Source organism: Hylobates moloch, unplaced genomic scaffold, assembly GCF_009828535.3.
Source record: "Hylobates moloch isolate HMO894 unplaced genomic scaffold, HMol_V3 SCAFFOLD_10, whole genome shotgun sequence".
Classification (NCBI taxonomy): Eukaryota; Metazoa; Chordata; class Mammalia; order Primates; family Hylobatidae; genus Hylobates; species Hylobates moloch.
This window is the reverse complement of record NW_026652285.1, coordinates 90,872,621-90,899,361: the sequence shown is the minus strand read 5'-3', so window position 1 is coordinate 90,899,361 and position 26,741 is coordinate 90,872,621. Positions and strand designations below refer to the sequence as shown.

At 38.5% G+C, this 26,741-nt stretch overlaps 1 long non-coding RNA gene across 1 annotated transcript in view; it reads left to right on the top strand.

Annotated features, from left to right (window-relative positions):
* Nucleotides 1-10,645: 10,645 nt before the first annotated feature.
* LOC131384493 (uncharacterized) overlaps nucleotides 10,646-26,741 on the top strand; it is a 39,215-nt gene continuing 23,119 nt past the window's right edge. The window contains exons 1-2 of the long non-coding RNA XR_009215382.1: nucleotides 10,646-10,761; nucleotides 25,932-26,018. This is a non-coding gene — a long non-coding RNA (uncharacterized LOC131384493). The remainder of the gene's footprint in view (nucleotides 10,762-25,931; nucleotides 26,019-26,741) is intronic.

Sequence of the window (26,741 nt, the reverse complement as noted above, 5' to 3'; positions counted from 1 at the left end):
TGAGTTGAGGCCAGCTTTTCTGGATTACCCTCCTGCTGCCACTCCAGATCAAATGCTCTTTGTGCTGCACAGATCGCCTCATGATTAAGACTCACTTTCCTAGGTTGGTGCCCAGGAGACACCATGATTTGCTCAGCAGAAAGATGTGTGTTTTGGTAGACTTCAAAATTGTGTTAAACCTCACCCACCTGCCATTTCCATACCCTACCCTTCTTCTTGGTTCCTACTAGGGGAAGGACAAAGGAAAGGTTGAACTATCTTCCAAGAGACGCAGGATAGCCCATGAATTCACCACTTCCAGCTTAAATAGCTATCCAGAATTCAACACACATCAAACACAACTCCTCGCTTCCACCGCATTGGATGATTTTAGCTCCTGGTGAGAATCTCATCATAGAAACCATTTCTTTCCATTTCTCTCATTTCCATCACCAACTCCACCATCCCCACAGCCCACCCTTTGGAAACATTCTTTACACCCACACTGTTCATTTAAACCTGGTATTAAGAGGGTATAACCCAGCTGGAAATTTCCAAAGGTAATTTCACGGAGTCCTCCTGCATGCTTCATTTCAATACAAAGGGGCAGCAGCCTGTAAACCAAAGGGGCACAGCAAGGTTTACTGCACACCTCGCTGACCTGGGATGTTGCAGGTGACTCTCAGCAAGTCCCTCTGTTATACTTTACCTCAGTTTCCTCGACGGCACAATGCCAAAGGATCTTTGCAGTTTGTCCTAGCTCCAGCATTACATGTTCAGAATTCCAAGCTCTATTCTGGTGAATGCAGATATCCAAAGAGCCTTTGTTTTTACTTCCTGTGTCCATCACCTGGATACTAGTATACCTAAAAACTTCACCAATTCTGTCCTGTTTCCCAACTTCAGGACATACAAATTCCAAAGCATGCCTGTCCAAAGAGGGCTATAGAGAAGAACCACCTTCCTGGGAAATGGTAGCAGTGTTGTGTGAAAGTGAGTTACAACTGGCTCTCTCCAATGCCAAGCCATTGAATTTGAAAAATAAAGATGTTGGGGCCTGGCACAGTGGCTCATGGCTGTAATCCCAGCACATTGGGGGGCCAAGGCAGGCTGATCACTTGAGGCCAGGAGTTCAAGACCAGCCTGGCCAACATGGTGAAATCCTGTCTCTACAAAAATTAACTGGGCAAGGTGGTAGACTCCTATAATCCCAGCTACCTTGGGAGGCTGAGGCATGAGAATAACTTGAACTCAGGAGACAGAGGTTGCAGTGAGCTGAGATTGTGTCACTGTACTCCAGCCTGGGCCACAGAGTGAGACTCCTTTTAAAAATACAAAAAAGATGTTGGGGGCACCATTTCTTCAGATTTCAACTGTAAAACAAATTCTGAAAAATGATTTTGCAGAGAAAAAATTAGGGATGATATATAGTTTGGTTATTTGTCCCTGTCCAAATCTCATGTTTAAATGTAACCCCCAATGTTGGACGTGGGGCCTGGTGGGAGGTGTTTGGATCATGGGGGTTGATCCCTCATGAATCACTTGAGCTGCCCTTGGTGGTAAGTGGGATCTCATTCTGCATTCTCATAAGATCTGGTTGTTTAAAAGTGTATGGCATCTCTCCCTCTGTTCCTTCTCACTTGCTCCTGCATTCACCATGTGACATGCACACTCCCACTTCGCTTTCCACCTTGAGTAAAAGCTCCCTGAGGCCTCCCCAGAAGCCAAGTGACATCAGCACCATGCTTGTACAGCCTGCAAAACTGTGAGCCAATTAAACCTCTTTTCTTTCAAACTTACCCCTTCTCAGATATTTCATTATAGCAATGCAAGAACAGTCTAAGACAGATGAAGAGATAAGAAAGGGAAAAAGGAGTTTGGGTAATAACGTTCTGAAAAGCAACCAAGGTAATCCAATGGAGGCATGGGTCTCTCTTCAGTGTATACTTTATTCTAATTGCCTCTTTTAGCTAGGAATTGTAATTTCATCAGATGAGCTTCTCACATGTTGAAAAGTAGATACCTGTTGTAATGCTGGCTGCATATCTCCAAATGAAACAATAGGCAATGAAAGGGAAAACATGGTTGCAAACAAAGAGACTCAATTATAGCAAATAATTTTATGTTCTAGAAGGAAAAATACATTTAAGGTGATAAAGAGAAGCCAAAGAGGGGTGGTTAATAAAATTTAAGAAAAGAAAGAAATAGGAGAGGGATCTTACAAGGTAAAAATTGTGGTATAATAGAAAAGAGCATTGGATTGGGAATAAAGAGACCTGGCATCTAATCGAAATGGCACCAACTACCTCATGATGCTGTGAGCCTCTATGAACCTCAGTAGACTCATGTGTGAAATAGGGAAACAAAAAGCTTTTCCTACCCTTCCCATGATAAAAAGTTGTTGTGAGAATCAAATGAGATCAGAGCAATACAGGTGCTTTGTTAACTGTACCCACCTAAGGGACATTTTTATTATAAAATGTTGAATTCATTCTAAGTTTATTAAGAGTGGTGCATCCCAGAGAGTCAGGTTCTCAGGTTTAAAATGAAATAACAACATGTGAATGAGACTTCTTAATCTTCTTCATGTGGAATTCTTCCTTTTGCCTGAGCAAAAGACTCTGGAGGACTAGAAGTCACCAGGTTGGATGTGAATTAATGGAGAAACCTAAGGCATTCCCTCTGTTTTCTCTGCTTGATGGGCGTTGCCCAGGAGGGGGCATGGGTTTGCTCTTCAGGCAATCTGAGCAATTGATCATCCTGCTTCTTTCTGTGCTGGTCTAGAGCCTTTATTGATAAACAGAAACATGGCCTTTTCTCCCATCTGACAGTAGAAAAATTCTTATAATACAGTCATAGTGTGATAAATACCATTTGAAGTATGTTCTCCAGTAACCTCACTTTACTGGGAGTCCCTGCCAACCATTTTTAATTATGTGACTATATACACATATTTCTCACTGCTGATTGGATTAAACAGAGATGCCTGATCAAAATTGGTCTAGGTACAGTTTCTTCCTGAGAGTTTGGGGTGGAGAGAGAGAGAGGGACAGATAATTTTGGGCTATTAGAACTTAAATCCAGATTCTGTGATGACATGGGTATCTCTCTCTTATTCTTTCTAAGTGGACTGAAAAAGTGGGGAAAGTTATTGGTCTGGGAGAAGATTAAACAGATCAAGATAAAATTAACATGGTTTTTTTCACCTGAGTCCCAGTATCATGCAGTCTGAATTGTACCTTTACCTCAAGGAAACATGACTCTCTTTTATGCTTATAATGAGGCTCCTTTTCCTTTAAGTTATCTAGAATTAGTTGCTGTGTCTTGAAGCCAAATATATAATTTATTCACAAATTCATATTGATTATATGTGAAGAGATCTGAGATTAGGAGCTAAGCAGCAAGAGTTCTAGTCTTGACTCTCATGTAATATTTACTATGTGTGTTAGGCTATTCTTGTATTACTATAAACAAATACCTGAGACTGTGTAATTTACAAAGAACAGAAGTTTAACTGGGTTATGGTTTTGCAAGTTGTGCAAGCATGGCACAGGTATCTGCTCTGGTTCTTGGGAGGCTTCAGGGAGCTTTTACTTATGGCAGAAGGTGAAGCAAGAGCAGGCATCTCACATAGCAGAGCAGGAGCAGGGGGTTGCGGGGAGGTGCCACACACTTTTAAATAACTGGACCTTGTGAAAACTCACTCACTTTGGTGAGGACAGCACCAAACTATAAGAGATCCTTCCCCATGACTCAAACTCCTCCCACCAGAGCCCACCTCCAACACTGGGGATCACAATTTAACATGAGATTTGGGCAAGAGATGTATCCAAACTATATCATTACACCCCCTGGACCCCCAAATCTCATCCTTCTCACATTATAAAATATAATCATACCTTCCTCCAAAGTCTTAAATCATTCCAGAATTCATTTGAAAGTCCAAAGTCTCATCCGAGACAAGGTAAATTCCTTCCACCTATGAGCTTGTAAAATCAAAAACAAGTTAGTTACTTCCATGATGCATTGGTGATATATGCATTAGGTAAACATTCCTGTGTCAAAAGGGAGAAATTGGCCACAAGAAAGGGGCTATAGGTCCCACGCAAATTTGAAACCGAGGATAGTCATTACATCTTAAAGCTCCACAATAATCTCTTTTGACTTAATGTCCCACATCCAGGGTACTCTGGTACAAAGGATGAGCTCTTAAGGCCTTGGGCAGCTCCATCCCTGTGGTTTTGCAGGGTTCAGCCCTTGCAGCGGCTCTCACAGGTACCTAAAGCTTTTTCCAAACACAGGGTGCAAACTGCCAGTGGATCTACCATTTTGGGGTCTGGAGGACAGTGGTCCCCTTCTCACAGCTCTACTAGGCAGTGCCCCAGTGATGACTCTGTGTTGGGGTTCCAAGCTCACATTTCTCCTCCATACTGCCCTAATAGAGGTTCTCAGTGAGAGCCTGCATTTGCAACAGGCTTCTGTTTGGGCACCCAGGGTTTCTCATACATCCTCTGATATCTAAACAGAGGTTGCCAAACCCCCTTCACTCTTGCACTTTGTGGGCTGCCAGACTTAATATCACATGGAAGCTGCCAAGGCTTATGGTGGCTTGCCTTTTCCAAAGCAGCAGCCCTAGCTGTACTGGAGCCCTTTGAGCCACAGCTGAAGCTGAAGCTGCCTGGATGCAGGGAGCAGTGTCTCAAGGCTGTGTGGGACAGCACCATCCTGGCCCTGGCCCACAAAACCATTTAGTCCTCCTAGGCCTCCAGGCTTGTGATGGAAGGGAGTGCCTCAGATATCTTTGAAATGCCTTCAAGGCCTTTTTGCCATATTTGTGGCTATCAGCACCTAGCTTTTTTATTATATAAATCTTATAGCAAATGATTGCTCCACAACCCGCCAGAATTCCTCTCCTGAGTAAGTTTTCTCTTTCTCTGCCATATGGCCAGGCTGCAAATTTTCCAAACTTGTACACTCTTCTTTTCCCTTAAATATACCTTTCAACTTTAAGTCATTTATTTGGTTCCACATCTGAGTATATGTTGTTAGAAGCAGACTTGCCACTTCTTAAACACTTTGCTTCTTAGAAATTTCTTCCATCGGATACAGTAAATCATCACTTTCAAGTTCAAATTTTCACAGAAATCCTAGGGCGTAAGCAGAATGCAGCCAAGCTCTTTGCTAGCCAAGCTCTTTGCTAAGGCATAACAAGGGTGACTTTTACTCCGGTTCCCAGTAACTTTCTTATTTTCTGTCTGAGATTTCATCAGCCTGGCCTTCACTGTTCATATTATTATCAGTATTTTGGTCACAACCATTTAACCAGTCTGTAAGAAGTTCCAAGCTTCCCATCTTTCTATCTTCTTCTGAAACTTCCAAACTCTTCCAGCTTCCCATTTTCCACTTCCAAAATTGTTTCCATATTTTCAGGTATCTTTATAGCAATGCCCCACTCCTCAGTACTAATTTTCTGTGTTAGGCCATTCTTGCATTAGTACAGAGAAATGCCTGAGACTGGGTAATTTATAAAGAAAAGAGATGTCATTGTCTCATGGTTCTGCAAGCTGTACTAGGATGGCACAGGCATCTGCTGGCATGGCACAGGCATCTGCTTGGTTTCTGAAGAGGCCTCAGGGAGCTTTTGCTCATGGTGAAAGGTAAGGCAGGGGTAAGCACATCACATGGCAAAAGCAGGAGTAAGAGAGAAGGTGGGTGGGGAGGTGCCACACTTTACAACAAGCAGATCTTTCAAGAACTTATGCACTATCACAAGGACAGCACCAAGCCATAAGGGATCCACACCCATGACCCAAACACCTCCCACCAGGCCCCATCTCCAACATTAGGGATTACATTTCAATATGAGATTTGGGTAGGGACAATTATCCAAACTCTGTCAGTATGCAATAGTTGGAAAGTTGATTACCTTTCTTGAGCCTCAATGCCATCATATACAAGCAGCAAAAATAGTCTGAGTTATATCAAGGCTGGCTGGAGAATAACGGATTTAGAAGAGTTTTATAAATTATGCAAACATTAAAAAATTATTATAAATTATTTGTGTTTTTACTTTCTTTTAAAATGCACCTTAGCCTAAATCAAAGGCCTTCTAACCTCAGGTTCTAAACTATATTTTGAATGTTATTCTGTACAATATTTAAACTAGATATCTCTCTTTCTCTCTCTCTCTCACACACATGCACACACACATACACACACACACACACACACACACGCCCTTCTTTAAAATGTCCTGCAGTTTCCTGTCATTGTTCATACCTATGCTATCTCTCCCATTTGCACTAGTGTCTCCAGCACTGCTTCCCCAATTATCACCATATCTATTTTTGTCCATGTCATTTCTGTGCTCTCATTTTTGAAGAAATAACTCCAGTGTCCTAGCCTTTATAATTGCTTCTTAGATACACCCAATTCAAGCTCTTACCATCTTCATGAAGAACTTGGGCATGTTATGACACATCTTACAGCCTGCCTGCTATGGTAGTCTGTGTCATCAACTTAGGGTGGAAAACTTGGGCTTGACAAACTGACAGACATGGATTTGAATCTTGGCTCAGCCTTTCATAAGCCATATAATTTGAGGAAGTTCTTTTGTTTTCTTTAACTGTTCCAAGCAAGTTTCCTCACTGAAAAAATAAGACTGATAATAGAACTTATTTCATGAGTCTGTTGGGAGGACGAGATAAAATAGGATGCAAAATATTTAGCATCCTCCTTTAGCACATAGTAAGTAAGAAATTATAGCTATTATGACAATTTCTGTCAGTCCTGCCTGGTTTTCATAAGCTTAATTCTTTGTTCTTCCATATCTCTGTTCTGTGGAATATAGACCTGTATACTGCATGGTCCAGAATCTCATATGAAGAGATACATAGATATTCAAACAATAGGAGCACTGAAATGGTATTGGAGGGTGAGAGGAAGGGAGAATCCAGAGTATTTGTCCCTCAACACCCACCTCCACTTCCACCTTAGGTGATGTCTATACTCATGGCTGGTTCTCCTTTGTTTCTCTGTTTAGTCCACTGGACAAATATCCTGTGATTCTATGAGACCTTGTCTCAGAATCTAGCAATATCAAGATTTGTCTCCTTTCCTTTTAAAACTTAGGGATGGTTGTGTAGTTCAGCTGTTGATAATCTTGGGGTGCTTCCCTGACCCTCATTGTCTTCTCATCTCTTCCATCACTTGTGCAATAAATTCCTTGTACTAGGTTTCCTCTCAGAATAGTTTTTATTTTCCTGGTTGAACTTCATTAACACAGGCCACCCTTACCCACATTCCAGGTAGACTGGAAATTTATTTTAAATAGAACATATATCTTCATTTGCTAGATTTTCTTATAGAAAAATATGTACTTGAGTAATGCTAAACACATATTTATTGAATTCAATGTTTGTACACAGTGATTTACCAACTTTTGCCTGTCCCTTCTGTCAATTGTATCACCCCACTTGTGAGGTTAGGTCTAAGCCTGGAAAACTGAGTGAGCAACATCTCCGTCTATTCTCTGATGCCCATGTGCTAATGACCAGGAGATAGGTTCAGGATGATCATGGGTTGTAGACTGCATTCTATGCGGTTTGCTCCTTTTATTCCCTCCTAGATATAATAAAGACTTTATGCATCAAATTCAGTTCCATCTCATATCATTTGTCGTGTTAATTTTGTCTTAATTTTTTCATTTACTCTGCCGAGTCTATAGGCAAAAATTGCAGAATTTGAAAAGCCTATTAAGTAAACCCAACTTTTAGTATACAGGGTAATATGGTGCAGATACAGGGCCAAATGCAGTCTGAAGCCTACCTAGCCATGCTTTGTCTTTTCCGGATTCTAAATAACTGGACTTCGAAAATCAGGCAACATGTGTTTCTTCTTTTTAATATGCTTTTCTGCTAAGTCAAGAGTTGCAAACACATGGCATTCAGGCTGCCTTTTTCAGTGCCTATTGTACTCCAATCAATCGAAGCTAGTTCTCAGGGTAAACCTCATTGTCATTTCTTTTAAGTATTTATTCTTGCTTTGTTTTGTCTTTTCATGATATAGCCATGGTTGCTGTCTCCCAATACTCATGTTTCTCCTTTTCCATTGGGAAGCAGCCATGGGTTTAGAGGAGATTAAGTGTCCCAGCTCTTCTTGTACTATTTAAAATTTATCTAATCTCATAGGGAACCCCCACCCCATTGTTATAGTGATTAATTAAGGCAACAGAGGCTTAAGCCAGTCAGAGGACAACATGCCCATGGTCAGCGGCATTGATATAAAAATGTGTATGTGATTAAAGTTGAATCAATGAGTCATGGGAGAAGATTTTCTAAGGGCTTTATAGAAATAGTTACTTGCCATTCTGGGTAAGCTATCAAAAACCAACCCACTAGTAGTTACTGGGAAATTGTAGTACAAGAAGTAACTTAACAATCTTGACCCCAGGAGTGAAGCCAGCCTTATAATGATGTTGAAATTGGCACAAAGGAAGGCAGAGTAGAGAGACAGAAGAAAGCTACTTGCTTAGAGAGACCACTGAGCTACTGAATGAAACATACTGAAGACCTTCCACTTTATGAGGTCGTAAATAAGTCCTCTTTGTTGTTTGAGTCACTTTGAAAGGACTATTCCTAAAAGCCAAATTTAACAACACATCCAGCCTCAGACTCAGGTAAGTTCTGCTTCAGCCACCACTTTCTCCCTACATAGTCTCCAACTCCATCTGTCAGATCACATCAGGCCCATTTTTCTTCTTCATTGTTCTTACTTTAATGGTCCCTTCTTACAGATCTCTACCACCTCCCAGCACCTGACTCACCTTTACTGCTGATTTTCATTTGTTTTACTACTCTTCATAAGCCATCAGTTATTACTCTCTCTCTCCTTTTTGTTTTTTTTTTTTTTTTGGTATTCTAATACTCAGTAGTGACATCCTTTGGAGAGGGGAAGAAGATAGTTTCATATAGGCTCTGATTTAAATTTCAGAGTTGCAGCCTCGGGGTCAAATTGCCTGAACTGACAATTCATTATTTTGCTTTTCTTCTTTTGTGTGTTGTTTTAAATGAGTTTCGGAGAATTTTATAGATAAATGGGACCTTGAAAGATGTACTAGCCAAACCCCTTTATATAATAACTAGAGAAATGGAGGTTTGAAAATGTTAAGTGACTTGCCCCATATCACACAGCTGGGGATCTTGAGGAAAGATTATAGCTCAGGTATGCTGACTCCCAGCCAGTGCCTTCATTCTGACCTCATGCCCACTTTCATTCACAACATAGCATTTTGCTGGGGGCTTTAGTTGCAGATATCCTGCACAGAGCTCTGAGATTTGGCTGCTCCCAGACGGCACATCAAGTAGACACAGAAATGTTGCTGCTGTCATTCACCCACTGGACAAGGACCTGGTCAGGCAGCCTGACAGGTTCAGGATTCTCCCATAATTCCCTAGATCAGAACTGGCTGCTGTTGACAGCAGGGGAGGCCAGAGTGGTTCAGAGTTTCAATCCAGTCAGATCTATTTTCAGAATGATAATGTGAAGTGAATTTTCTTAGAAACTGGTGAAAGAGTAACAAAGAAAATTTAAAAGCTATCTTATTTTATCATAAAATCCAAAGCTCTCCAAAGATTCCTAAAATGCATTACTTGAGGCCATTGAGGCTTTAGGGAGGTAGCGTACCTAAATGGTTAAAGACCTGACACTCTGAAGTTAAACCCTCTGGTTTGTAGCCATCTCTGACAGTTATTAGATCCATAACCTGAAGTAGGCTCATTAACTTCTCCAAGCCTCAGTTTTCCCTTCTGTAGACTGGAGACTAGGGTAGTACCTGATTGGTAGGATTTCTGGGAAGGTTAAGTGAGTTAATTTAGGTAAAATGCTTAGAATAATGTCTGGCATATCGCACACCTTAAATAAGTTATTACTATTAATATCAACATCACATTTTTTATGTTCATTTTCATCAGTTACAATGTGTTTATATTTTGCAGGAAAGATGGAAGGTCATATATAAATTTTTTTAAATGAGTGAAAAAGAGAGAAGAGGTGAATAAATGTGAGAACCAGGGAAAGCAGAATAAAAAGGATACAAGGAAAGATGAAGGGGAGAATAAGGAGAAATGGGAGGTAGGAGGCAGAAGTGAGTGACTCATTTGTTCTACTCACATACACTGAGGACCAATATTTGACCCAGCTACAATGTTTGTTCCGGGAGTAAACCTTCTTCCTAACTGAACAAAAACAAAAAACAAATAACAAAAACACAAGATTACTGTCTTTTGTCTTTATAAGAAAGACAAAAACTAAACACAAAAATATAATCATAACTTTCTGTAAAGGCTACATTATGTGGTCAAAGCAGGCTTTCCTGAGGAAGCGACATTCACCAAGAGTTTTCTATAACCTAAGTATCAGGCATATGTGCATACATTATTACAATTCTATTTATACATTTAGTTTTTCATTTATTGCTTTATACACTCATCCTTCATTTTCTATCAACTATACCCCAGACCATTTGCATCATGCTTGGAGTATACTATTAGAATACAGAAAGGCAGCTGTGTAAAGAAATAGGGTCATGAAATCTGATGAAGAGTTATGAGGTCATATACAAGAAGGTGGAAACATAAGGAGATCACCAGAAAAAAAAAAAAAAAAAGACTCAGAAGAAAAGTAGTGGTTTTTTGTTGCAGTTTTGTGTTGTTTTTATCAACTCTGTGCCAGCCACTCTGACAATTCACAGATGCCATCTCATTTGTAAAACCATCTCATCTGGTAAGTCATGAAGATTCTAAAATTCAACATAGAGAAAAGGCTGGAGTCCAGGCTCAGAGTCTTTCTCTTCTAGGATAGTGCATGACACTGGGCAGAGGAGGGTTTCAGTGGAAGATGCCTTGCTAATAAAAGGAGAGAGAATAGCACGCTTGGCTGCTGTAGGGAGAACCTGTCCCAGTTTGTCCCTAGAGAGGTGGTAGAACTCTGCCATTAGACAGAGTGGTGCAGAGAGCTTTACGCTGTGCTGTCACCTCTCATGCCTACAGCAATCAGGCTCTCCTACCTCATTTCTTTCTTCTGGCTTCTCAGCCAAATCATACCTTCTCTTTTTCAAAGACAATGTTCTAGCTCTTTATAAAGCTGATGTCAGATAAAGGGGCTAGCATACTTACTGTTGAACAACTACCATATTAGGCTTGTGGTGGGTGTCTGGACTAGAAAAGTAGAGTGAAACTGAATCTCAGTGGTGTGGACCCATTCATGACTGGGTTTTAGGGAGTACACGCTTCTGCTGAAATTCAGGACTTATTGTGTGAGCATGTGTTCATGTGCATTTTTGTAAAAAGTGAGGATTTGTAGCTATTCTCACATTTTCCAGGAATCAATGACAATAACATGCCTAGTAATTAAATACTGATTATGCATCCACCTTTTACAGACTAAGACCATTGATTGACTAATAGACCAGGTCATGTTTATAAAAAAGCAGAAATGAAAGAGAACACCTGTTCATCAATATATGAATTAGTGCTAGACAAAACATATTATCATAGGTGAATATAAAAAATAAAAGCTTTATTTTCCTTATTACCAACAGACAGATTGAGCAAGGTCGCACAGTACAAGATTGAGTTTAAAGTAGTATACAGATGTCCAGGCTTTCAGGATTATATTTTTTTAAGTTTTTAACATTCTTTCATCTTCAAAGGATTAAAGTTATAAACAATTTTTCCTATGGGAACTATAAAAATTGAGGATTCTATGATGTTAGAGTAGCATGAATAAAGTATGAACATATTTCTCTCACTTAAATAGGTTGTATTCTGCTTCAAATACATTGTATTCTGCCACGTTATCAACACAATAAATATGCTATGTGTTGATAAACAGCAAATTTTACTATAAAACTATAATACGAATATAAAGCAATCAACTTGAGCATGGCAATAAAGTACCATTACGCTACCCAGAAAGCTGGAGTATGACTAAGCTTGGTAAATTCTGAAATTTTGGAAGTACTAATCTGAGCTAGAGAAGGCTCTTCCTGTAGTCTAATCAACATAATGAAGCCTGTTTTAAGGATGGAGAGAGCTTTTTAATATATTATTCTTGCCCTTTCTTTCTTATTCGTTTTATTTACTGACTTGTCCAGGCTTCATGATAGCATGGAAATAATATAGAATTCAAAGGGAAATGGGCTCACATTTAAATGTTGGAGCCATCATTTCATTTTAGTAGTAATAAGAATAAAAATGTAAAGGCTTGTTATATTTGCAGCAGTTGTTTTGTATCTGAAACTGGGCTAAAATCTTTATATCCATTATCTTATTTAATCCTCATAGTAAACCATCAGAGTTGATCTTCTATTATTCTCATTTTATATGCTTGGAAATTAATACTGAAAATTTGGACTGGGTATCCAAGGCAAGACGGCTAACTAGATGCCACCAGGAAGAACATCTCCCACCAAAACAGACCAAAATATCCAGTAAATCAGCATACTCAGAACAGATCATCTGAAGGAATGAACTAAAAGAGATTAGAGAGACAACCCAGACACCAGGATGAAAGAGAGAGGAAGCTGGGAATCCTTCTTGGGGTTGCTGAATATGGGACGTGTTCCAGGCCCTGAATGGCTCATAAGGATATAATGGCCCCGAGTTACGTAATTCACTAGACCTGAAGGGAGCAGGGCTGTCTTTCCTGCAGGACCAGGATGAATCTCATCTGTGAACCCCACTGTCCACCAGCCCCTTTTGGAGTCCCTGCCTAGCCATGTCTGCATGCAGCACAGCCTTAACTACCCCACCAGAGCACTTTTGCCAATGTCCACCACCATAGTGGTTTTGTCCAAGCTCCCCTGCTGCCCTACCAGAGCACTTTTGCTGATAGCCTCCCATCTGAATGTGTTCTCCTGCAGCCCTGTCACTACCCCCTTGGAGCACATTTGCCTATGGCACCCCTGATGCTCACGTTAAGCACTTCCTGCCTGTAGCACCCCTTCTGTACCTGCTGGAGTGCTTCCTGCCCCCAGTGCCCCTGCCACTGCTGCCATGCTTCGCATCTATGGTGCCCCTACCACCCCTGCTGGAGCACTTATACCCATGACTCCCCACTCGCCCCTACAGAGTGCTGTTGCCAGTAGTCTGGGAGCGTCCTAGCCCATCAAGCTCAGGCAACACTCAACTTTGATGGGCTAAAGGACATAGCTGCAGACCTGGTCCCAGCCACCTAGGGTTAGAGCAGACAACCCAGGAGTGCAGAGCTGAGCCTGAGCCCCCTGAAAACATCCAGAAATAAAGTCATTCAATTACACCAAGCTTGCACCACAGTCAAACTCTCAAGACTGGGCAAGATGGCTCACGTGTGTAATACTAGCACTTTGGGAAGCTGAGGTGGGAAAATCACTTGAGCTCAGGAGTTTGAGACTAGCCTGGGCAACATAGTGAGACTCCATCTCTACAAATTCTTTTTTTAAAAGTCAGCCAGGCATGGTGGTACATGCCTATAGTCCCAGCTACTTGGGAGGCTGAGGTGGGAGGATCGGTTGAGCCCAGGAAGTCAAGCCTTCGGTGAGCCATGATCATGCCACTGTACTACAGAATGGGTGTCAGAGTAAGACCCTGTCTCAAAAAGAAAACTCAAGGGAAATAAAGATCATAAAAACATAAAACCAAAAAGTCCCAATGGAAGAACAGCAACTTCAAAGGATAAAGGGACATCAGCCCTCTAGCTCCCTAGCAATGGCTCTCAAGAAGATTGAAATGATTGAAATGCCAGACATAGATTTTAGAACCTAGATGGCAACGGAGCTCATTAAGATAGATATAAGAAAAGATTGAAACCTAATCCAAAGGATCAGTGAAATGATCCAAAAGTTGAATAATGAGATAACCATTTTAAGAAAGAACAAAACTAAATTTCTGGAAATGAAAAATTTACTACAGGAATTTCAAAATACAATTGGAAACATTATCAAAAAAATAGACAAAGCTCAGGAAAGACTCTCGGAAGCAGTAGGCTGCTCCTTCAAAGCAACACAGGCAGACAAAAATAAAATAAAAAAGAATTTAAAACAAGAATAAAACCTCTGAAAAACTTGGGATTATGTGGAGACCAAACAAACGAAACATTGACATTCCTAAAAGAAAAGGACAAAGCAACTTATAAAACATATTTGAAGATACAGCCCATGAAAATTTTCCCAATCCCACTAGAGGTCAACAAACAAATTTAGTAAATTCAGAACATCCTTGTGAGATACTATGCAAGATGACCATCTCCAAGACGCATAATCATCAGATCCCCCAAGGCCAAAGCAAAGGAAAAAAATCTTAAAGGCAGCTAGAGAGAAGAGACAGGTCACTTATAAAGGGAACCACATTAGGCTAACAGTAGACCTTACAGCAGAAGCCTTATAAGCCAGAATAAATTGGGGGCCTATTTTTAACATCCTTATGTAAAAGAAATTCCAGCCAAAATTTTATATGCCATCAAATTAATCCTCATAAGTGAAGAAGAAATGAAGTTAATTTCAGACAAGCAAAGGCTTAGGGGATAATTTACCACTAGACCTACCTTATAAGAAGTCATAAAGGGAGTGCTAAACATGGTAATGAAAGAATGATACTTGCCATCACAAAAACACACTTAAGCACAAAGCCCATTGACATGATAAAGGAGACATACAATCCAGTCTACATAATAACCAGCTAACAGCACAATGACAGGATCAAATCTTTACATATCAATTTTGACCCTGAATGTAAATGGGCTAAATGCCCCCACTTAAAAGGCATATAGTGGCACATTGAACAAAGAAGCAAGACCCAACTCTCTACTGTCTTCGAGAGATTCATCTCACAAGTAACGACACCCATAGGCTCAAAGTAAAGGGATGGAGAAAGATCAGGTAAATGGAAAACAAAATAGATCAGGAGTTGCTATTTTTATATCAGACAAAACAGACTTTAAAACAACAATGATAAAAAAGGACAAAGGCATTACATAATGATAAAGGGCTCAACCCAACAAGAAGACTGAACTATACTAAATATATATGCAACCAACATTAGTGCACCAAGATTCATAAAACAAATTCTTAGACATCTATGAAGAAATATAGACAATCACACAATCCTGGGGGACTTCAACATCCCACTGACAGCATTAGACAGATAATCAAGGCAGAAAACTAACAAGGATATTCTGGACTTAAACTAAACACTTGACCAATTATATCTAGTAGACAGCTACAGAATACTCCACTTGACAACAACAGAATATACATTCTTCTCATCTGCACATGACACATATAATACTCTAAGACTGATCACAGTTCAGCTATAAAGCAAGTTTCAACGAATTCAAAAATATCAAAATCATACCAACAACACTCAGACCACAGAGCAACAAAAATATAAATCAGTACCAAAAAGATCTATTAATACCATACAATAATTTATGGAAATTAAACAACTTGCTTCTGAATTACTCTTGGATAAAGAATGAAATTAAGTCAAAAATTAAAAAAGTTATTTGAAACTAATGAAAACAGAATCACAACATACCTGAATCTTTGGAACACAGGTAAAGCAATGTTAAGAGGAAAATTCATAGCACTAAACCCCAACATCAAGAAGTTAGACAAATCTCAAATTAACAACTTACTGTGCCACCTAGAGGAGCTAGAAAAACAGGAGCAAACCAATCCCAAAGCTAGCAGAAGAAAAGAAATAAACAAAATCAGAGCTTAACTGAACAACATTGAAATGTGAAAATCTATACAAAACATTAGTGAAATCAAAAGTAGGTTCTTTGAAAGACTAAACAAGATTGATAGACTAGCTAGATTAATAAAAATATTAAGAGAAAAGATACAAATACACATGGTCATAAATGATAAAGGGGACATTACCACCAACCACACAAAAATGCAACACCAAAAAAATTCTCAGACACTATTACAAACACTCTATGCACAAAAACTAGAAAACATAGAAGAAATGGAAGAATCCCCAGAAACACTCAACCTCCCAAGATAAAGCCAGGAAGAAATTAAAATCCTGCACAGACAAATAACAAATTCCAAAATTGAATCAGTAACAAAAAGCCTACCAAACAAACAAAGTCCTGGACCAGATGGCTTCACAGCTGAATTCAACCAGAAATATAAAGAAGGCCCAGTACAAATCCTACTGAAATTATTCCAAAAAATCAAGATGATGGGAATGCTCCCTAACTCATTCTATGTAGCCATCATTATTCTGATACCAAATCCTGACAAAGAAACAGCAAAAAAAAAAAAAAACTTTATGCTGTTATCTCCAGTGAACACAGTAGCAAAAATTTTCAACAAAATACTAGCAAATCAAATCCAGCAACATATCAAAAAAGGAAATTCCCCATAATCAAGTAGTTTTTATTCCTGGGATGCAGGATTGGTTATGTGATTCACCTCGTAAATAGAATTAACAACCAAAATCACGTGATCATCAAAATAGATACAGAAAAATCCTTCAATAAAATTCAATACTCCTTCATCTTGAAAGCCATCAACAAATTAGGAATTGAATAAACATATCTCAAAATAATAAAGAGTCATCTATGACAAACCAGTAGCCAAAATCACATCAAATGGGCAAAAGCTGGAAGCATTCCCCTTGAGAATCAGAATGAGACAAAGATGTTCACTCTTACCACTCTTATTCAACATAGTACTGGAAGTCCTAGCCAGAACAATCAGGCAAGAGAAAGAATACAAAGCATCCAAACAGGAAGAGAAGAAGTCAAAATATCTCATTGTAGACAGTATGATTCTATACCAAGAAAACCCCATAGCCTTCTAGAACTAATAAATGACTTCGGCAGTTTCATGATACAAAATTTATGTACAAAAATAAGTAGCATTTCTATACACTAGTATTATCCAAGCTCAGTCAAGAACACAATCCCATTTATAATGGCCACAAAAGAGAATAAAATACCTCAGAATACAGTGAACAATGGAGGTGAAATATTTCTACAACAAGAATTAGAAAAAACTGCTGAAAGAAATCAGACATGAGACAAACAAAATAAAAACCATTTCATCCTCACTTGTGGGAAGAGTCAATATTGCTAAAATGGACATACTGCCCAAAGCTATTTATAGATTCAATGCTATTCCTATCAAACTACCAGTGATATTTCACAGAGAATTAGAATTACTATTCTAAAATTCATGCAGAACCAAAAAACCCTGATTTACCAAAGAAATCCTAAGCAAAAAGAACAAAACAGAAGGTATCACACTACTTGACTTCAAACTATACTACAAGCCTACAGTAACTGAAACAGCATAGTACTGGTACAAAAACAAACACGTCAACAAATGGAACAGGATAGAGAACCCAGAAATAAAGTCAAACATCTACAACCACCTGATCTTTGACAAGGTCAACAATAACAAACAATGAGGAAATGACTCCCTATTCAATAAACGGTGATGGAATAACTGGCTAGCCATATACAGAAGACTGAAACTAGACCTCTTCTTTTCACTATGTACAAAAATTAACTCAAGATAGATTAAATACTTAAATGTAAAGCCTAAAACAATACAAACTCTAGAAAAGAAAACTAGAAAATACCATTCTGGACATCAGCCTTGACAAAGAATTTATGACTAACTCCTCAATAGCAATTGCAACAAAAACAAAAGTTGACAAGTGGTACCAAACTAAACTAAAGAGCTTCTGTACAGCAAAAGAAACTATCAACAGAATAAGGAGGCAACCTACAGAGGGGAGAAATTGTTTGCAAACTATGCATCTGACAAAGGTCTAATAGAATAAGGAACTAAAACAAATCAGCAAACAAAAACAAATAACCCCATTAATAAATGGGCAAAAGACATGAGCAGACACTTCTCAAAAGAAGACATACTTGTGGCCAAAAAATACATGAAAAAGTGTTCATACTCACTAATCATTAGAGAAATGCAAATCAAAACCACAATACGATACCATCTCTCACCCATCTGAATGGCTGTTATGAAAGTCAAAATTCAACAAATACTGGTGAGGTTGCACAGAAAAGGAGACACACACTGCTGGTTGGAATGTAAATTAGTTCCACCACTATGAAAAGCAGTGTGGGGATTTCTAAGAGAATTTAAAACAGAGCTACCATTTGACCCAGTGGTCCCACTATTGGGTATATACTCAAAGGAAAACAAATCATTCTACCAAAAAGACACATGCACTCATATGTTCATTACAGCAAAAGCATGGAATCATCAAAGATTCCTATTAACAGTGAACTGGATTACAAAAAATGATATATATATATATATATATATATATATATATACACTGTGGAATACTACATAGCCATAAAAAATAATGAAATCATGTCCTTTACAGCAACATGGATTCAGCTGGAGGCCATTATCCTAAATGAACTAACGAACTAACGCAGGAACAGAAAATGAAATACCGCATGCTCTCACTTATGAATGGGAACTAAACATTAAATACATGTGGACATAAACATGGGAACAATAAACAAAGTGGGGAGGGGGGGTAGGAGGCAGGCGTGGTGATGAGATTATTCATATACACCAAGTGTCAGCATCATGCAATTTACCCATGTAATAAACCTGCACATTACCCCCTGAACCTAAGATAAAAGTAGAAAAATAAAAAAATACAAAACTATAAGCCTTGGGGAATAAAAAAGGAATTTGCTAAATGTACATGCATGCACACACACACACACACACATGCATACACACACAACTTGTTCAAGGTTACCGAATTCTATGGATAATGCCTGGATTCAAATCTGTTCTGGACAGTTCCAAATTTCAGGGACTTAACTTAGCATAATAAACAGTTTCTCTCTCTTCTGTTTCTGTTCCTTTGAGCCAGTTATTTGTCTCTGATCCTCAGTTTTTCTTCATTTAAGAAAAAATTAAAAGGACTAGCCATAATCTCTTAGCATTGTTTTGAGAATTAAATAGGAACATGCATGTAAAATGTCTGGGCCATAGAAACAGACTTACAAAAACTTGTTCCCTTCCTGCTTCTGAATCATCAATCTTCTCTCTCCTTGGAGTTCTCCTCTGCTATCTCTGCTCCTCTATCCTTTCCTTGCCCTGCCCTGTTGCTTGGGCACAGATGGCAAAGAAGCCAAATGACACAGGCCGTGGTGACTGGTAGCTACATGTCTAGGGTCACGTAATTTCTTCATTATCTTTCTTGATTGAAAACAGCTTTTGTAAGATAAAGAGTCCATTAGTAAATATTGATGCTGGCAGGCAGGGCGTATAAACTGTCAAACAGCTAAAATGAGGGATTGTCAGTTCAGCAACAAGAACATGGGGAGTCAGTATAAAGTAAAAATGAATAAAAGAGTTTAATGTAACTAAAAGAACAAGCAAACACTTATCAATGATGAACAAAGGCGAAGAAGGTCTCAGGTTGTTTTGTGTTTGGAGTGAGTGTGCAGCTTCATGAAAGCTTATGCTCTAAGGCGGAGTTTAATTTAAATCAATTTGCAAAGGAATAAAAAAAAGCATGGTGCCTGTCACGTGCAACGTGTAGGGAATCAAATATAAGCAAGACACAGTTTTTGTTTTTATAAGTTTACTAACAATAAGGAGATACTATAGTATGGTTATTGATAACACAGATTTCACATTGAGAAATATCTGAATGTAAACCCAGGTGGTATGACCTTGTGTTCCTTATGCAAATCTTAATTCCTTCTCATAAAATGAAAATGATAACGCCAGCACCATAGGATTGATGCTAAGGTTAGGAAAGCATGTGACATTGTCTTTAGCCCCCAGTACATGCCCTCAAAATTACTGATTGTTAAGAGTTAAGATATTATCGTGTAACATTATAAAACAGAAAATTCTAGAAATAAAAGAGATAGGAGTTCAAAAATAACATTTGCTTGTTTAGATTAGAAATAAGGAAATGAAGCAGGAATGCTGAAATTGTTTGTTGAGGAAAGGTTAGTATTTGGCCATGATAATTTTGTAAAGACTATTAGATTCAGGGAGAGCAGTGAAAACAAAGGTTGTGAGGTTGGGAGCTTGAAGTGGAGCAGCAAGCAGGAGACTTTTTTGTTCGTCTTTGAATATGGGGTGTGATGATGGGTACTGTCAGGGAATGTGACTGTGAGAAAAATTTGGATCTAGATATTGAAGTCTTAGATGCTTGGCCAATAAATTAGGACTTCAATCTCTAGTAATAAAGTTACCAGAAGGTTTCCTTGAGCAGGATGAAATGTCATCATTTATTTTTATCAGGCCCTACTTCCATGTCCAATCTTAAATTTGTGTAGCATGCTTGCAATGGACTGACCACATCCTGTTTTCTCCATGCAAGGATACAATGAGAAGATGGCAGTGTGTAACCCAGAAGAGAGCCCTCACCAGAACCTGCCCATGTTGGCACTATGATCTCAGCCTTCCAGCCTCTATAATTGAGAGAAATAAATATCTGTTATTTATAAGCCACCCTGTCTATGGTACTTTGCTATAGCAGGCCAAATTGATGAAGACTGATGTTGAAGAGCATTGGTTCAGATGTCCCGTAGTCTTATTTTGAAGATCAGGTGACTATGGCATCTCAGTCAAATGATTTCATCTCTTTCTGCCTCAGTTTCTTAACTAGTAAGATGGGATAATTACTAACTCACAGTACTATATGATGATTACATGAGAGAATATGCTGCATTATTTACAATAGAGACTGGTATCATCATCACCTAGGTCAATGAGCTATTTAATAATGCTTAGTAAAAGATAGCTATTATTGAATAATGACTGACCTGGGTGATAGGTGATGATGATGCTGAATCAGTCTTTCTCCTATAGCTGACACTCTACATCCAATTTCTTCTTTGACAATGGGCATTGTTCAGCTATGAACCCATGTATAACCATCACAGTTTATAATAGAATGGCTTTGGCTGAATTGCAATAGAGATACCACAGCAGGAGTGATACCATAGCTGGTACATCATGAGGAAGATCCTGCGAGAAATTAGGTCCAGCATGGGCAGATGCAATTATCAGAGCTCAGAAAAGTGTCTGCCTTTCAAGAAAATCACTGGTTAGTTTGTTGGAGGAAGAACACTCCCATTTGAAGTTTGGCTCAACTAGCCATGAATTTGCCTACTGACTTGTCCTAGTTGTATCTCAGACAGTTGACATTGTTGAGTAATCCTGCAATGCTTATCCCCATGCTACTAACTTTCTAACATTCATGTGAACATGAATGGACCAATTCTTTATTACTTTCCATTAAACCAGCCTCCTTTGTGTCTAACCCTAAAGTCTAGATACAGAGTGGACTCTGCATGTTCGAAGTTCCTTCTGCTGCCCTGATTGGAGCTTCATGATAACTGCTAGAATTTAGGTAGAGCATAGATTGTCTTCCTTGCAAGGAAATAAACAATATAAAAGGGAAAATAACTTGTTCCAAGATACGTACCCAGTTAGTGGAAGCCCTGGTGCCCTGCCCTGGCTATATGAAGTCCCTGGCACTGTACTGCCTCTGTATCTGCTTAGAAATATTTTTTTAAAAAACTATAGAGATGTGTGCAGACAAGACATATAAGAGTATTACTCTCAAACCAAATCCTACCACTTGTATGGTACTTCTCCAAATTTTTAAAATGCTTTTCATTACATCTTATCTAATACAGCACAATCATAGGCTGTTAGTCTTAATTCAAAATTTAGACAACTCTGAGAGAAAAGAGGGCTTGGGAAATAGGGCCTGTTGGATAGCTGAGAAAGATTGGAACTATTTAGCTAAGAGAAGAGAAGGTGGATGAGTAACTTAATAATAATCTTCAAAGGTTATTAAAAGACCAGCTGTTACCGATTTCCACCCGGGGTAGTAGGGAAGAAATTGCAGTCATGAGAATTTAGTTACAGCATAATAAAGAATTTTTTTTCTTTAGCTATAAGGTCTGTTAACCAAACATGTTACTAAGCAAAACTGTGGACTTTTTCCTCTGGAAACACTCCAGAATAGGGTATGTGTCCTAGTCAGTGATTCTTAAGCACTACTTCTTGAACCATTAAGATCAACTCGCCTGGAGAATCTGTTAAAAATACAGATTCCTGGGGCCCACTGCAGAGCTACAGTCAGAATCTGGCAGTAGAGACAAGATTCTATGTATTTTATCAAGCCCTCAGGTGAATCTTGTGCTTGGCCACATTCAGAAATCCCTCCTGGATGTAAAATCAGTATAATTTAATGTATCAAGAGTGCACTGAGTGCCTACTTGGTGATTCTGCCACTACTGTTAGCTTCAGGGAGCAAAGATAGTAAAAGGAGATAGCATAATTTTAGTCCTTGTGGAGCTTTCAATAAGATAATTAAGAACTAATGAAGAACTGGAACAAATGTTTGCCTTTAACTTGGTGTGACTAGGGGAAAGTTTCTTAATTCCTTTGGCTTGAGATCCTAAATTGTTGAGGAGCTTGAAAAAAATGGTTCTATAAGGTCTTGCTAATTTTTAAAAAAACATAATGCAGAATAAAGCTTATTTTGAAAGATAACAAACAAAAGGCTGATACAAGTGTGAAAGGGAACAACAGGAGGGAGACCACTTCATCGAGACAAGACTTACGAGACTAGGCCTCGTAGAGAACATAAGATTGAAACTTGACATTGAAAGATGGATAAGACCGTAAGACATATGAGTATTTATTCTTGGGGCTGCAATTTTGGAACACCACTTTATACAAGGTATTTTCATATATTACAACATTTAATATCTGTAAAGACTTTTGTTGTGATTGTAGGGACAAGTTTTAGGCTAGGCACTTCGGTTACTTTACAAGCACGATGTAATTGGGTGATAATTATTGCATCATTCCCCAAGGTAGAATTATATAGCTTTCTCTGACCCCAAGAATTCTTTGATTTTCATAGCATAGGAAAAGATTTGGGGGAAAACATGAAGGAAAGAGAAAGGAGGAAGGAAGGACATGCTGTGGAGACAGAAAATAAAGTACAGGATACTAAAAGAAAATAAAGTACAAAATACTAAAATAGAGTACAAGGTACTAAAAACTCCAATCTAGTTTGAGTAGAGGATGAATTCTCATTTATATTTTATGGTTGTGGTTTGTTTATATAATTGAATTTTACTAATTGACCGAGGGGTGAGAGGAGGGGATGCATGTGGATTCCAATGAAGCATTTTTAAAAAGGACCTCAATATTTCAAAAACAATTGTAACTGAACTGAATGTTAGTATAGTTATATTTAGGTAGTATAGTTAGTATAATATAGTTAGTATATTTATATATAGTTAGTCCAGTAAATGTTCAGGATTTTTGGAAAGGGCATAGATTTCCTAAGCAATTGAACATTTTATTATTAAGTGGAGTTCCTAAAAGGTTTTTGTTTATTTATTTTATGTCCACAGAAAGAGAGGATTTTCTCAGTTCCCAAAGGTTTGAGTTTCAGTAAGGTCTGTCTCAAGTATTAAGTCAAACATTTGATGAAATGATCAAGTCATATTTATCCGTGTTCAGATGACACAAATTCATAAGGAGTAGTTCAGAGTAGTTGGGCTTAAGTATCAGTTAAACGTAATTTGGGCCTGGGGTTGGGCCCAAGAATTTGAATTTGAAGTATCAATTACTTAAGCCCAGAACTGGGCTTAAGTATCAGTTAAACCTAAATTCAAATTCTTATTCTGCCGCTAAAATACTTTGCAATGCAATAAAAATTATTTGCCTTTCTGAGATTTACTTGCCTCATTAATAAAATAAATTAGTAAATTATTAATGTATTTATATATTTACCTAAATATACTATAATTTATGAAATTTATTATTAAATTAATAAAATTTAATTTTATTAAATTGAGATGTTTCTGTTTAGATTAAATGATACAATATATAGATAGTCTTACATTAAACATGCATATCTTTTGACATGTAATAACAAAGCAACTTCCAAACCATTCTAAGAGATTAGCTGCTTCTCTGCCCTTAAACAGGTATCTTTTCTACCCTGGTCATCATATAAAATATTCTAAGGTAACTAAGTTATAAAACTCTAATTTAATAATTATTATGTTCTGTCCAATGCAATCTCACAACTTGGAATTAGATATAAGGGAAAGAGAGCATATGGATAGTGGCACTCTTTTCTCTTTGTCTTGGCTTCTAAACATTCCATTATTGGAGCAAGCATTCAGGAGGCTAGGTCAGGAAGCAAGCATAAAAGTTCTCATTGCACTGGCTGGGGATTTAGCTTCAGTGCTCTTCGTGCGTGAAAGCTGTTTAATGCTGTCCATGTCTCTCTTAGGTTTTTCTGATTCTAACATCCCCAACTCTGAGTGTTTCTCAGTTAAAGTTTTCATGATGCATTTCTATTCTAGATTACCCCGTCTGACTCAGCCCACAGCCTTCACCTATACTCTGTTCCTCCTGCTTCTCCATGTAACCCTCTTAGACACTGCTAGGCAATTCCAAATCTATGTTCTTTATCTCATGGCCCAGAGCTGGTTTGTAGGGAAGGCCAAATATCCTTTGCTCTAATAAACTTGGTGGGGATGGTTATTTCTCAAACCACAGCTCTTTATTCTGAGAACATAGGTCACTTTATCCAGGGTCTTGACTTTTATATTTCTGAGATATGACTCAGGTGTTAGATTACAAAAAAAAATTTAATAAGTTCTTCAAATGGTTTTCCTAAGGTCACATGTATTGATATGAGATAAACAGGGAAGCTTCCTTTACTTGTTTCCTGACAGGGGCGTGAGACTTAGAGCATATACAGCGCTGTCTCCAAAATTATTTCTTTAATCTTCAATTAGTGAGTACTTTATAGCCTTAATGAGAGATCAGGGTTGAAGTATTGTCAGATAAATTCTAATCCACTATTTTGAAATGTGTGCTTCTTGGTTTAGAACCTTATTTGGGAATATACCTCAGTCAAAATTTGCATTTTAATATTCTATTACATATATAAAACTGTTAATATAATATCTAGCCATATTGTTAAAAAGTAAAAGATTCATGGTCAAGTTGAAATTGCTATAATTGTATCATATTCTTCATCTATAAGAAAAACAGGGCCGAGCACAGTGGCTCATGTGTGTAATCCCAGCACTTTAGGAGGCTGAGGCTAGAGGATCTCTTGAGCCCAGGAGTGCAAGACCAGCCTGGGTAACATAATAAGGCCCCATATTCCCCCCCGCAAAGGAAAAACAAATTGTTTAAAAAATTAGCTGGGCATGGTAGCATGTGCCTATAGCCCCAGCTACTAGGCAAGCTGAGATGGGAGGATCACTTGAGCCCAGGAGGTCAAGGAAGGGAAAGAGGAAGAAAGAGGAGAGAGAGAAGGAGAGGCGGGGGCAGGGAGGAAGAGAGCAAGGGAGGAAGGAAGGAAGAAGGACGGAAGGAAGGAAGGAAGGAAGGAAGGAAGGAAGGAAAAAGAAAAGGAAAGGAAAGGGAAAGGAAAGGAAGAGAAGGGAAAAGAAAAGAAAAATATAGATATATGGGCAGCTTGTGATGATATATTTTAGAAGAGGATTGGTAACCTGAATATTTCTCTGACAGGAGGTTTTAGGAAGAGCTGAGATCGTAGAGACATCTAATTTACTCCTCCAATATTAGGCCTAATAGTATGAAGCCAATGTAATGGCAGCCAGAAGGTTGATATGACTGTATTAATAGCTACTTTAAAATTCCCACATTCAGCATGTGAATATTGAATGATTCAGTACTACTTGTATAAGAAATGCTTCAAGGTGCCTTAGTTTCATGAAAAAATTTTAATAACATTTAAATGGAATAGAGAGCATGCTTTCCTTCCAGTTTTCTTCCTTTCTTCCTTCCCTTCAATGTTAACTTTCTTCATTTTCTCCTTTCTTTTCTTTTTTTTTTTTCTGCATCTATTCACTCCTAAATTATCTAGTAAAAAAGCCATTAGGTGGGCGGATGAAGGTTTACATTCTCCAAGGAAGAAGGTCAATGCCTGAGGGGCGTGTTGGATCCTGAACGGGTGAGAAGAATGTTTAAGGGAGAGTGGCTGGTGCCAGAATGCATGTGTATGTAATTTCTGTATGTATATACACACATATTCTATATCTCTTCATTGAGAGGTCTTAGAAACAGAAACCTCATAGCAATGAACACATCTAAGATGTACATATTTGTCTTTAAATAACATTTTCCCCTACAGGGCCACGGACAGTGGCTCATGCCTTTAACCCCAGCACTTTGGGAGGCTGAGGTGGGTGGATCACTTGAGCCCAGGAAGTTGAGACCAGCCTGGGCAACATAGTGAAATCCTGTGTCTACAAAAAATCAAATAAAATAAATAGCCAGTTGTGGTGTGTGTTTGTGGTCCCAGCTATTCAAGAGGCTGAGGTGGGAGGATCACTTGAGCCCAGGAAGTCAAGGTTACAGTGGATCGAGATCACACTACTGCACTTCAGCCTGGGTAACAGAGCAAAACACTGTCAAAGGGAAGGGAAGGGAAGGGAAGGGAAAGGAAAGGAAGGGAAGGGAAGGGAAGGGAAAAAGAAAAGAAAAGAGAGGAGAGGAGAAAAGGAAAAGAAAAGCAAAAAAAAGAAAGAAGGAAGGAAGGAGATAAAGAGAGAGAAAGAGAAAAAAGAAAGAAAGAAGAAAGAGAAGAAAGAAAAAAGAAAACAAAGAAAGAAAAAGAAAGAAAGAAAGAATGGAAAGAAAAAGAAAAAGAAAGAAAGAAATGTGTGATCATTTG